We start from the raw sequence: 13,923 nt of genomic DNA, 5'->3' as shown, positions 1-13,923 counted from the left end.
GCTTTGACCTATTTTGGATTTCTGGTCTCCACTTCCGAGTTCATCCCAGGCCTCTTGTAGCCTCAGCCTCCCATAACCAGCTTCGGCCTTTGCTGGTGGACGGCTGGCAGTGAGGCCCTCCCAGGACATACCTCCAAGACCATCTCACCTGTGGGGCAGGGGCAGGAAGCAACTGGACCCAGGCCTTGTGGGCAGCTTAGGACTTAGGCAAGTGTGGGGATCAGAGGAGGGCTTGTATGCAGGGGGGATGATCTGAAGAAAGATGCAGAATGGAACATGTGAAAGCTGTTTGGGGGGCTGTGTGTTGGTGGGTTTGCCTGGAACAGGTGGTTTGCTGTGGAGAACATTGAAGCTTCTGGGTTTAAGACCCAAAGATACAACAGAACTGACCCTCAATCTCTAGGTACCGTAAAGAAATAATAAACTGCGGGAGAGGAAGGTAATATTAGCTGCCGATGTCTAGATCCCCAGTTTAGTTACTGGATCTTTTTGCACAATTTTGTAGTCAGGCTCTTTGGGAAGGGAAGGAGCAAAAGCCTGGTATGTTCATTCTGTTCTCCTAATGAATGGGGAAACCCCACATTTCATCCAGTTTGTAGAATCAGAGACTCTGAGGGTGAGAAAGGGCCTTAAAGCCCTGATACTCCATGACCTCATCCGTTGTTTAAAAACCTGCAACATCCGACAACGGGGCATTCGGCCTAGGCTTGAATCCTTCCAGTGTTGGGTGGCTCCCTGCTTCTCAGAGCAAGCTGCAACCTTCAACCGTTTTAGCTGGTTCAGTCTCCTTGGGATTCCAGGAAGCACCTCTCATTCTCTCTCACGTACCACCAGGTGCCCCTAGATTTTCTCTTTTCCCCTCACCTTCCCAGGCTGAACATCCCAGGTCCTTGAAATGCTTTTCTTGTGACACAATTTTAAGTTTCCTCCTATTCTCATGTCTGTCCTTGCCATATCTTCCTTTATAAAGAATAATATTTTATGGGAATGGACTGGAGGAAGCATTTATATAGGTTTTAAAAAATTTTATGAGACGTTTTATATATATATATATATATATATATATATATATATATCATGAAATCCACAAATTGTAATGTAAATTTCAAGCACTTCCATCCTCCAAAAGGTCGCCTTGTGCCAATTTGCAGACACTCCCCATTCCCACCTGCAGCTCTACTGCAACCTGCAGCAACCACTTATCTGCTTATCTGCTTTCTGTCTCTAAAGTTTTGGGGATTTTTTTTTTTTAGGGTTGCATCTTATATAAAAAAAAAAAATTTTTTTTTTCTATCAGCCATCTGAGAGCCTGTGGAAACAGCTTTATATTATAGAACATTCCTTTGAGATGGTCTTTCTGGGGGGATTTTTGCCTATAGATGCAGACAGGGTGAATAAAAATTCATGAATGATTATTCCATAATGGGTTATCATATAATGTATCTTCCTAATCGCTAAAGATTAGTGATTACCCAAATAGGACAACCAGAGGCTCTCCCAAAATATCCCCCCGAGCTACAGTCCAAATATAGAGTGCTGAATGGACTACTGATCTAACCCAGCGCGGCGCTTCAGACGACTTTGATGCTGTGCCCGGGGTCAGGGAATGAGGACGCGATGGAGCACAGAGGTCTCTCCTCTGCTCTCCTAAACCCTCCAAGCTCAGTCCTGTTTTGTTTCCAACCTCCTCCCTGTACAGAACTCATTACCCATCTCTCGTCTAACTTGAATCCCACCCGCTCTGCAAGATCCAGGTCTCTGATGTCCTCCACTGACCACACATTGGAAAAGCTGTCTGTGTTCAAACACCACGCATTTCAGTCCCACCAGACAATGCGTATGACCATAAATGGCTTGAGAGTGGGGACCTTGTCATTAAGCCTCCCTTAGATCCCACAGCCTTAGATGATGGCCCATCTGAACCCCTGACCCCTGACCCCTGATTTCTCCCTCCTTTGAGCCCCTCGAAGTCTTTGAACTTCTTTCATTATTTTCTGCCTAGTTTCACAGTCCCTTGAGTGCTTCATTATGTGTGGGTGTCCTGTGGGCAGTAGTTTCCTCTTCTGTAAGTCCTCCTTCGGGACCTGACACAGTGCTTCGTACATAATAATAACAATTAAATGACGACCACCCACATTTGCATATCACGCCTCAGTTTCCAAAGTGCTTTTGTATCCATTCTGCGATTTGGCCCCGTGGCAATCTGGTGATAAAAGTATGATTATTATACTTCTTTTACAGACAAGAAATCTGTGCCCAGCGTCCTCGCTTCTAAGATATTCCGATGCACAGTGCCAGCACTCAGCTACACCATCCTACGGCTCAGTAAATCTCTGTTGAATTGATTTCATGCTACTTGGTTGGTCGCGTCGATATGGATGAGGGTACAAGCAGTAAGGAGCAGCTTTGGCTTGTTCTTTGTTGTAGCTTTTGTTGCTGTTCATGTCATTATATATTAATCCATTTATTCATTCAACAGACAAGTACAGAGGGCCAACTACATTCCAGTGCCAGGCTCTGGTTAAGCACTGGTTAAGCACAAAAAGTTTCAGACACTGCCCTTTGGTTGCTGGTCAAGTTGTGAGGGCGAAGCACAAATAAACCCACAATTGAAATATAAAAATTCACTGGGGACTTCCCTGGCGGTCCAGAGGTTAGGACTCCACACTTACACCACAGGGAGCATGGATTCCATCCCTGGTCGGAGAACTAAGATCCTACGTGCCCTGCAGTGAGACCAGAAAGAAAGAAAGAAAAAAATTCATAGTGTTAGGGCTATGGGAACCTAGAGGGGGGTCTCGAAATCATTCTGGGGATGGATGCTGGTGAGGTTGTCTCAGCACAGGCATCTCCTGTAAGTCTTGAAGGGCAGGCAAGAGTCAGCCAGGGTTTTCGAGAGAGAGACGTGGATGTCCCAGGCTTGATGGACGCCAGCCCTGCTGACTGTGGGAGGTAGGGTGGGCAGTGGTGGGGTCGGATTTGCTCCAGGTCCTACAAAAGTTTTAGCAGGCTAGGAGGCGGTGTGGTCCAGTGGCGAAAGGCTTTGATGTCAGATGTAGCTGAAGTTGAATCCCACCTCTGTCATTCATTAGTTGTGTGACTTTGAACAAGTCACGTAATTTCTTACTTAGACCCTTACTTTCCTTATCTGTGAAATAAGTCTTCTCTAGTGGACTGTTGTGAGGATTGTAAGGGAGACGGGTGGGGTTAAAGCACTGGGCACAATGTCTGGCACACGGAAGCACTCAATAAAGAAGAGAAGACAAGGCGCTTCCCTGGTGCCACAGTGGATAAGGCTCTGCGCTCCCAATGCAGGCGGCCCGGGTTCAATCCCTGGTCAGGGAACTAGATCCCACAGGCATGCCTCAACTAAGAGTTCGCATGCCACAACTAAGGAGCCCGCTCACCGCAACCAAGACCCGGCGTGAACAAATAAGTAAGTAAATAAATATTAAAAAAAAAAAGAAGAAGAAGCAGAGAAGACAAGAGTTCTTAGGAAATTGTTGTTGTCCTTTGTGGCATCATTCAGAGATGCAATTAACAAGAGAGCTGGATGGACCAACCACTGCTTTCTCTGAGAAATTCAGCTCTCCCACCTCATGTGCTGCCTGGAAATGCCCATGGTAGTAAAGAGAAGAAGAGGAAGGTGGGAGAGATGATTAAACCACAGAAACACAGGCAGAAGCACTGAACCAAAATTGAAAGCCAAAAATTGAGATTAAGGACAAAAGGAGTGGGAGATTTGGGGCAAAACAAATTCATAAAGTTCAAAAGCAAAAGTACTTCTTTTCCTTGGAGTTTTAGGAAAGTTTTCATTAAGTCACTCCTTCGACCAGAAAATTGATCCCGCGCTTGTAGTGTTTGGGACCTCAGCTTGTCTCATGTGTTTTCTTCTGAATGGTTTACTGTTTCCAGTTTACAAAGCACTGTCATGTAGAGTGTCTCATTGACCTCTCACAACAAGCCACGATTTTATGCCATTGTGACAAGGAGGCTGCTTCATTTCACAGGCGAAGAAACAGAAAGTCAACTGCTTTGATTCGAAGGGAACAAAAAATCATCCCGATTTTGAGTCTCCTCTAGAAACAGCCCTCAGATACACAGAACAGAGCACGAAGGTCAGATTCCTACACAGGAAAAATTATTTGACTCCGAGCCAGAAGCCCGGAGGAAAGCAAGTATGTTTCTGTCTATCGTTGCTGAGTTTATGGCTCTTTAAACACATCTGCTACCAAAGGCTGCAGGAGTTTAAACACAGTATGTCCAGGAAGCACCAGGGGATCCCCGAGGTCAGCATTTGACCGCCAAGTATGTGGTCTTGAAAAGCCCATCTATATCAGAAAGATGGAAACCACTTTGGCTGGTTTTCAAGGTGCTTTCTTGGCTTTAATTCAGTTCTGTTAAAACTTTTTTCCCCAGCTTTATTGAGATATAATTGACACATACTATTGCGTAAGTTTAAGGTGTATAATACACACATATATTGATACACATATATATTGCGAAATGGTGACCGCAGTCAGGCTAGTTCACACATCCTTTACCTCACACGATTGCCATTCTGTTGCTGTTATGATGGGAACATTCAATCTTTACCCTTATAGCAACTTTTAAGGATACAGCACAAACCATTTTTAAAAGGATAATTTGCGGCTTAAACAGTTTAGACGTTCCCTCATGATACGGTCCTATAATAACCCACAGGAACACTCCGCCTGTCGGAAGCAGGTAAAACAGGAGGTTTGTGGGTGTGTACAGTGTTTTCATTTCTGTGGCCCGCACTACATGTAACTTTCAGTGCCTTCTAAAGCACCTCACGTATTTGTCTCATGGAATCCTCACCGTAAATCTATGAGCTGAGAATTTTTATTTCCATTTACAGATAAGAAAACTGAGGCCCAGAGAGGCTGGGACTTCTCCCACGGCTCAGAATGCGTGTGTGGCCGTGATTGGATTCAAAACCGGGTCTCTTTTTCAAAGCCAGGGCCTGTGCTCTTTCTTTTCCATTCATTGTCTTCCAAGGAATTTAGCTCTTATTAGAAACTTTCTGTTATTCTCTTCTTGTTCCTTGATTCCGCCTCCTTTTTGCCACATGACGTAATGATTAATTTTTAAATGTAAAACTAACTTTTGTGGAGAAGGAGGTCTTTGGCAATCACTGTGCTAGGTACTTTTTAAACAGTAATTTATAAGGTTGCTGTTATTTTTATCCTTTATTTGTTTGCCTGGGTCATTTCAAGCAATTCCAAGTGAAATAGAAGTACATTGGCTACAAATAGAAGCTGATCAGTTCCATTCTCCTCCCTGCAAAGTAACTGTTTTTAATGGATTTGTGGGTTTTCTCTCAGCTGTTTTTCTTAGCATTTAAAAATACATGTGGAGGCATTAGAATGCAAACCCCATCAGATGAAAGAAAAAAATACATGCTGAGAACAGATACAAAGATATATATATATATTATTATTTTTTTAAATAAATTTATTTATTTATTTTTGACTGCATTGGGTCTTCGTTGCTGCACACAGGCTTTCTCTAGTTGTGGTGAACGGGGGCTACTCTTCATTGCGGTGCGCGGGCTTCTCATTGTGGTGGCTTCTCTTGTTGCCAAGCACGGGCTCTAGGGGCACGGGCTTCAGTAGTTGTGGCATGCGGGCTCAGTAGTTGTGGCGCACGGGCTTAGTTGCTCCACGGCATGTGGGATCCTCCCGTACCAGGGCTCGAACCCGTGTCCCCTGCATTGGTAGGTGGATTTTTTTTTTTTTTGGACCGCCAGGGAAGCCCCTGCAAAGATATGTTGTTTCCATTTTATGGATGAGGAAACTGAGGTTCAGTGGGGTTGAGTGATTGCCCAGAATCAAACAGCAGGTGAGGCACAGAGCTGGGATCAGAACTCAGGTCTTAAAATGCCACATTTCAACCTTCAAACCACCACCTCTCTAGCTGGCCTTTGGTCCCAAGACAAGAGTCAAAAAGCGCACTGCTCTTGAGTCAATCATCAATGTGACTTTGACATATTACTTGCTCGCAGATGAACTGCTTAGGATACCCTGGGGACTTTTAGTTTGTCTACTTGAGAAAAGAACGTAAAGATGCCTTCACCCGACTTCAGTGGGTGCTGAGAGAACGAAATCATGTCTGCTGTGTGTGCTGAACTCCTAGGAAAAGGCACTGAAGATGCCGGGGGTTCTGGGTGGGAACACGTTGTCCCCTGGCACAGACGTGCCTCTGCGGGCTCCTTTGGAGGGGGGCAGCCCTTGTTCTAGGGTTTCTTTCCAGCTGACTCATCCTGTGACCTTGAGAAAGTTCCCAGTCTCTCTGCACCTTTGTTTCACACTCGCTCTAAAACAGGGCTAATAATACCTTCTACCTTGTTCGTAAAAGAGAGGACATTCACAAACCAGCCCTCACAGTACGTTTCTACAGAACTGGGTCCCGAGTTCTAGCACCTGCCCAAGTCAGATGAGATTTTTGGCTAAAGCACCCTCCAGCTCCCTTTAGGCAAAGAGACTGGAAAAAGCGACTGTGGGAACAAAAAGGAACATGTTTTAGCCAAAATGTGTTTCTCTAAGGAAACTGAGTGTTTCTTAGATCCTCACCTTTGTGAAAATTTTCACCTCGTGCCTTTTTAAAAGTGTTTTGCTTCTCTTGAAATGTCCTCCCCCATCTCTTCTTGTGAAATTGTTCCTGTCACTCAAGGCCCTGCCAAAATGCCACATTTCCGTGAAGCTTGCCTTTACTCTTTCAGCTAAATACCTTTTCTCTCTCCTCTGGACTCTCTGAACACTGTCTATCCTCCCTTCATCTCATATTCTGCCAAGAATTATAGTGATTTTTAAAATGCAAATCTCATTCTCTTAGTAGATGATAAGTATATTGAAGGTAAGACTAATACCTTATTGTTATAATTCTGTAAGCTAGTGACAGAGTTTCCTACATATAGTAGTTGCCTAATAATCAATTGCTGAACGAATAAATGAATGGATAGAATATTTGTAGAGGAAAAATATTAAATAGTAGTGAAGGGCTGGTGAAGACTGATACCACCAAGGGTACCGAAGAATTTTTGCTCATCAATCAGTGTCCGCCTGTTAAATTCCTGCCCATTGATGGATCCACTGATGCATCAATCCCTTGAACAAATGCTATCTGAGCATCTCCTTGTGTAGGATGCTGTGCAAGGTCCTTCAGGGAAGAACACTGAAGATCTTGAGTAAGTGAAGAGAGCCCGTGCTGCTCTTATCCTGGTCATCCTGGCTCAGGTTTTTGTGCAGAGTTGAGAATTTGTGTTTGTGCCAAGACACCTGGGTTCTGGTCTTGGTTCTGATCCTTGCTAGCTTGTCACTTTTTTTTTTTTTTTTTTTTGCGGTACGCAGGCCTCTCACAGCTGTGGCCTCTCCCGTTGCGGAGCACAGGCTCCGGACGCGCAGGTTCAGCGGCTATGGCTCACGGGCCCAGCCGCTCCGCGGCATGTGGGATCTTCCCGGACCGGGGCACAAACCCGCGTCCCCTGCATCAGCAGGCGGACTCTCAACCACTGCGCCACCAGGGAAGCCCTAGCTTGTCACTTTGAGCAAATGGCCTCATAAATCTCAGTTTCATATTGTGTTTAATGTTAACCTGATAAAGAGGAGATAATACCGTAGTGCTTGTTTATCTGACTCCCAGAAGTATGGAGGCGAGGGGCAATGATAAAGTGAAAACATTTTACCTTCTCTGAGAGCATATGAAAACCACATATAGGTATGTTTATATACACATACATACATATGCACACATATATTTTTTACTTAGGGGATGCAATGCATCATATATCTCCAACAAATTATAAACCGTGCCTTAGGTACCTTAGAGAAGCTCAATGGTTTCAATTTATGATACACACTTAGGATACAATACATCACAATTATTTATTCTAGATTTTTGCAGCAAAAGCTAAAAAACATCGAAAAAACAAAATTCCAAGTTTCATTACAAAACACCCACTATTCACTTGGTTCTATGACGTGACATTTCTTGTCATTGCACATACACGGTACTGCATAGTAATGCAGTACTGTTCATTCTAGCTGGGGTTCTGGTTTTATTTTTAGGATTGTTTCGAACAGACCTTTCCCTATTTACAATTTTAATATCAGTAGTATTCCTCTAATTATCTATCTGTCTATCTAATCTCGGAATTTATTTAACTATTTCCTAATCGTTGGTCATTTGAGTAATTTTCAGTTCTTCATTATTACACATGGTCTATTTTTAATCGCATACAGACGCCTACCCGTCACCTAACACATTCTTGGCTGGGCTCCCTCTACTGTCAGTTGATATATACCCAAGAAATGCCAACTCATTTTATTATTAGCCTGAGCAAAACAGAATTAGGAAGGATCTACAAATGTTTTATTTTGAAAATCAGACTGTGCATTTACAAGATGGTTTGCGAATGATTTCCTTTGGGAGGAGGGAGCTCTGGATCCCGGCACCACAGCTTTGATGTCCCAGGGAAGAAGAGTGATGACCAGGGACTTTATACGTTTATCAAACATTTATTGACCTCCAAGACACCAGTTCCAGGCTGGGGAAGAAAGGTGTAATCCTTACCCTCAGTGGGCTTACTGGTTAGTAAATGATCTAGACCAGGGGGACTTCCCTGGCGGTCCCATGATTAGGATTCGGTGCTGCCACTGCAGGGGGCACCGGCTTGATCCCTGGTGGGGCAACCAAGATCCCACATGCCACGTGGCCAGAAAAACAGAAAACCAAAAAAGAGGATCGCGTGCTCGCTTCAGCAGCACATTTACTAAAATTGGAACGACACAGAGAAGATTAGCATGGCCCCTGCACAAAGATGACATGCAGATTCGTGAAGCATTCCATATTTTTAAGATGTGGCACATATATGCAATGGAATATTACTCAGCCATAAAAAGAAATGAAATTGAGTTATTTGTAGTGAGGTGGATGGACCTAGAGTCTGTCATACAGAGTGAAGTAAATCAGAAAGAGAAAAACAAATACCGTACGCTAACACATATACATGGAATCTAAAAAAACAAAGGATCGAGACCAGCAGTGGCAATGCTCACGGCAAAGGCAACGATAACGCAGTGTGACAAGTGTTGCCAGAGCAGTCAATTCAAGTCACACACACAAGGAAGCGACAATAGTCTTGTTGGGGGTCCTAGAAGGAAGGGTCACAGAAACTGAGGCCCGAGGACCAGTGGGCATTGGCCTGGAGAGTAGTAGTCCAAGCACGGGAAACAGTGTTTACAGAAGCCCAAAGGAGAGACAGGATATATATTTTTTAGGGACGGCTAAGTCGAGCATACAGTTTGAACTGTATACAGTACACAGCTTGAGTTGGGGTGTCAATGGAGATGAAGGGGAAAAGGTAGGCTGCAGCCAGGTTAGGAAGGGCTTTATAAACCGCGTTAAACAACTTGGCTTTACAGTATCTGGGGGTGGTGCAGCTACTATAGAAAACAGGGAAACAGCTTGGCAGTTTCTTAAGAAGTTAAACATAAACTTACCATATGACCCAGCAATTCCACTCATGTCTAGCCAAGAGAAACAAAAGCATACAGCCATACAAAGACCTGCATTTGAATGTTCATAGCAGCACTATTCATAATAGCCCAAAGTGAAACTACCCAAATGCCTATCAGCTGATGAACAGGTAAACAAAACGTGGTCTATCCATAGGATGGAATATTATTCAGCCATAAAAGAGGAAAGAAGTTCTGATACCTTCTACAACATGGATGAACCTTGAAAACATTATGATAAGTGAAAGAAGGCAGTCATAAAAGACCACATCTTGTATGATTTCATTTATGTAAAATGTCAGAATAAGAGACAAATTCAATGAGGCAGAAAGTGGATTATTAATTGCCAGGGGTTGAGGAAAAATGGGAACTGACCGCTAATGGGTATGGAGGTCCTTTTTGCGTGATGAAAATGTTCTAAAGTGAATCCTGGTGGTGGCTGTACAACTCTGCTAGTGTAGTACAACCATGGAACTGTGTGCTTTACATGGGTATGATATGGGAATTACATCTCAATGAAGCTGTTAAAAAATATCTGGGAGAGGGGCAATAGGGAGGTCATTTGGTTTTAAGAAGAAAAATGTCACGATTAGATTTACTTTTTTGGGGGGGGGGCACACCGTGCAGCTTTGAGGATCTTAGGTCCCTGATCAGGGGTGGAACCCGGGCCCCTGCAGTGAAAGCACCGAGTCCTAACCACTGGACCGCCAGGGAACTCCGTAGATTTACTCTAGAACTTTTGCTCTGAATAGATGCAGTGGATGGTTAGGACAGGGCAAGGTGAAAAGTGTGAGTCTGGTTAGTGGGTGGTTGCAGTAGTGGGAGAGACATAGGGTAGACAGAATGGAATGGACAGGTCTGAGACTTTAAGGAACAAAACTGACATGACTTGGGGAGTGTCAGAAGTGGGGGATGGGAAGTTAGGGATCTCACCCCAGTTACTGCCTCGGGCCCTTGGGAGGCTGGAAAGGCTATTCATGCAGATGGGAAACCAGGAGGTAGTTTGGGGGGAAGTGATGAGTTCAGTTCTGGACAAGATGAGTTGGGGCAGCCAAATGGCATTGGTTATGATCTGGAGCCCAGAGGAGAGAGCTAGTCCAGAGGTGGTGCACAAAGCATCTTCTTATTCTCTTACCACCTTATGAGGGAGCTTAAGCCCCTGGACAAGAAAAGAGCTATGGATACTGTAGCAGGTATTATATGCAAGGTTGGCTCTCAGTCCCTTTCCATCAAACCCTAACATGAAACATAGCGATGCTTTTGACTCAGGGCACAAGTTCAGCTTCTCCTGTTGGTTTATTGTAGCCAGTATTCGAATAGCTTCAAGGAACATCTTTTTTAAAATTTATTTTTATTTTTTTAAACTTTTTATTTTATATTGGAGTATAGTTGATTAACAATGTTGTGTTAGTTTCAGGTGTACAGCAAAGTGATCCAGTTATACTTATACATGTATCTATTCTTTTTCAAATTCTTTTCCCATTAGGTTGTTACATAATATTGAACAGAGTTCCCTGTGCTATACAGTAGAGGACCATATTTTTTTTAAGCTCAAATTAGGTTCTGCCATGCCTTGAATAAATGTGCAATTAAAAGAAACATTTGAATCCAAGACTCGCTTAGAATGTAGGCTGTTTAGCCATGACGTGTATCTCTCTTGGTAGAACATCCCAGGAAGTAGTCCGGTCTGGGGAACCGGGTGGTCCTCACTGCTTCCTTGTAGTGTATTCTTAGCAAGTTCCCTGATTCTCAGATTTCTCATCTGAAAAATGAGAATAACTATATTTCCCATGCAGTAGGATTATAAATAAAAAACTTCGTAAAGTGTCTGGCTTGGCACAGGGTAAGATCTCAATAAATAGAAGTTTACTATTATTACTATGATTTTCTTAAGTGTTGAAAAAGGTGTTTGATACAGTGCTATAAAGGAAATGTTCTGAGTCTCTGTCTTTTGTACTCTCTTCTAGTTCCTAGATCTGTTCTAGCTACCAAAATCAATCTTGCCTCTTGGTGACTGTTATTTTAAACAGAGTATATTTTAAGTTTGTTCCCTTCATACATGGCATGATTTTATAAGCTGACAGCTCTTTGATCTAATTTGCTGGCAGATTATGCAAGAAATATATATTTTATTGAAATGCAAAAGCTAGTCAGTTTTTGCGCCCCCCTTTTCCCCCCGCCCTTCCCCTGGGCATTTGGGGAGTGAGGAGTGATAGTGGGCATGGAGGTAGGTAAGGGAGAGAAACAGGTTTTTTTTTTTAATTAATTAATTTTTAGCTGCGTTGGGTCTTTGTTGCGCGCGGGCTTTCTCTAGTTGCAGCAAGCGGGGGCTACTCTTCGTCGTGGTGCACGGGCTTTTCGTTGCGGTGGCTTCTCTTGTTGCGGAACACGGGCTCTAGGTGTGCGGGCTTCAGTAGTTGCGGTGCATGGACTCAGTAGTTGTGGCTCGTGGGCTCTAGGGCGCATGCTCAGTGGTTGTGGCTCGTGGGCTCTAGAGCGCAGGCTCAGTAGTTGTGGCGCACCGGGCTTAGTTGCTCTGTGGCATGTGGGATCTTCCCGGACCAGGGATAGAACCCGTGTGCCCTGAATTGGCAGGCAGATTCTTAACCCCTGCGCCACCAAGGAAGTCCCGAAAAACAGTTTTTGTCTCTGATTCAGACCCAGGTGTGGGGAACCTTTAGATGTTTGTGTACTGGTTGATTTTGGCCCCGATGCTCTCCTCAACCTGCTTCTACACTGTCAGCACCTTTGTTTCTTTAGAGTGAATCTTGACCTCCTGTATCCTTTTCTTATCTGGGATGTCTACCACTATTTGGGTTTTCCTAATGGCCCAAGAGGACAAACTGAGACCCTTGTGGGCAACCGTAAGGGCAGAGGGGAGCAGCTAGGGCTGCTCCAGCTGGGGCAGGGAGGCAGGCAGGTGGGGGAGGGCTCAGGGAGACCTGGCTGGCTTGGCACATTCCCATTTGTCCTTTCTCCAAAAGATGCTCCTGGGAGCCAACCAGAAAGCTTTCTGTGTTCATTTTGTAGCCTGAGAGCAAACACGCCACCTTGGCAAGGGAGCATCAGACCTATAATAATAATACAGTTCTCTGACATTAAAGTGCAAAACATTTTCCATGACAGTTTAAAATTAATCACCACCACTTGCTGCTATAGATCCCTCTCCTTTAGGCAGTGCCAGCTTTGAGACAACTGTTAAGGCAGCCACATGGCTTCCAGGGAAAGAGCAAGAAGTCTGCAGAGACAATCGGCAAAGCTCCTTTTCTCCATTTTCCCTTTTGTCCTGGGGAGGATGTGCTTTCTCGCTAACAGGGTGGAAGATGGGGCTGGTAATTGATCATGGAGAACAAGCCACAACTGACTCTTACGGGTGGGATTATAAATGCATCTGGAGCTCTTAGTGACATTGATAAACCACTGGAGATGCCTGCTGTGCAGCTGAATGTTCCAGAAATTGTTCCCATGGTCTTTGAACTCACATCAAGGGAAAAGAAAGGAGCTTCCACATATCACTTTCTTTATCCGGCTGATGGAAATTAATAATCAGACAGATTTTACTCAGACAACCTCACAGAATCATTCAACAAATATTTATTTGTTTACTTTATTCTTTTAAAATTTTGGGAATTTCCTGAGAGTCCAGTGGTTAGGACTCAGCGTTTTCACTGCTGGGGCCCGGGTTCAATCCCTGGTCAGGAACCAAGATCTCTCAAGCTGTGCGGTGTGGCCCCCCCCAAAAAAAAATCTAAACTTAGTTCCTGCTCATGGTAAAAGTTGAAATTGTATTGGAGGGTAAACGGTGAGCATGGAAATTCTTCCTCTTTCTCCTGATTCTTTGGTCCCACTCTGCAGAGGTTACCACTATAAACAGTTTCCTGTATATCCTTCAAGAAGTCGTTCTTGCATATACAGGCCTACGTGTGTATGTATATGTGTGTGTGTATATCGCTGTTTTCATTTAACAATGTATATTAGACACCTTTTCACACCAGTACCTAGAGGTCTACTTCACAGTTTTTAATGTTACATAGTGCTCCTTGGTGTGCATGTATTTATAATTTAACTGGACCTCTAATTTTGGATGTTTGAGGTATCTTTTGTTTGTTTTTTTGGTTTGCTACTATGAACAATACCACAGACCACATTTTCTTGGACTTCTTTGTTTGTACTTGTGCAAGCCTATTTGTAAGACAAATTCCTAGAAGTGAAATATTCAGGTCAAAGATATGTGTAATTTAATTTGTAAAAGATTGTGAAATTGTTCTTCAGATAGACAGTAAACATATACTGAAAGCTTTCTCCATGCCAAGCACTGTGCTGGGTGCTAGGGACAAAAGGTCACAGTCCTTTCCCTTGAGAACCTCATGGGAGAGACAGACAA

General features: G+C 43.8%; 1 non-coding gene across 1 annotated transcript; it reads left to right on the top strand.

Annotated features, from left to right (window-relative positions):
* Positions 1-8,770: 8,770 nt before the first annotated feature.
* Positions 8,771-8,877, top strand: LOC132427786 (U6 spliceosomal RNA). Its single transcript, XR_009519993.1, has one exon. It is a non-coding gene; the product is annotated as a U6 spliceosomal RNA (small nuclear RNA).
* The last annotated feature ends 5,046 nt before the right edge of the window (positions 8,878-13,923 follow it).

This window comes from Delphinus delphis, chromosome 6 (genome assembly GCF_949987515.2).
Source record: "Delphinus delphis chromosome 6, mDelDel1.2, whole genome shotgun sequence".
Lineage (NCBI taxonomy): Eukaryota > Metazoa > Chordata > Mammalia > Artiodactyla > Delphinidae > Delphinus > Delphinus delphis.
The sequence above is the reverse complement of the archived record's forward strand: the minus strand, read 5'-3'. Positions and strand labels throughout refer to the sequence as shown.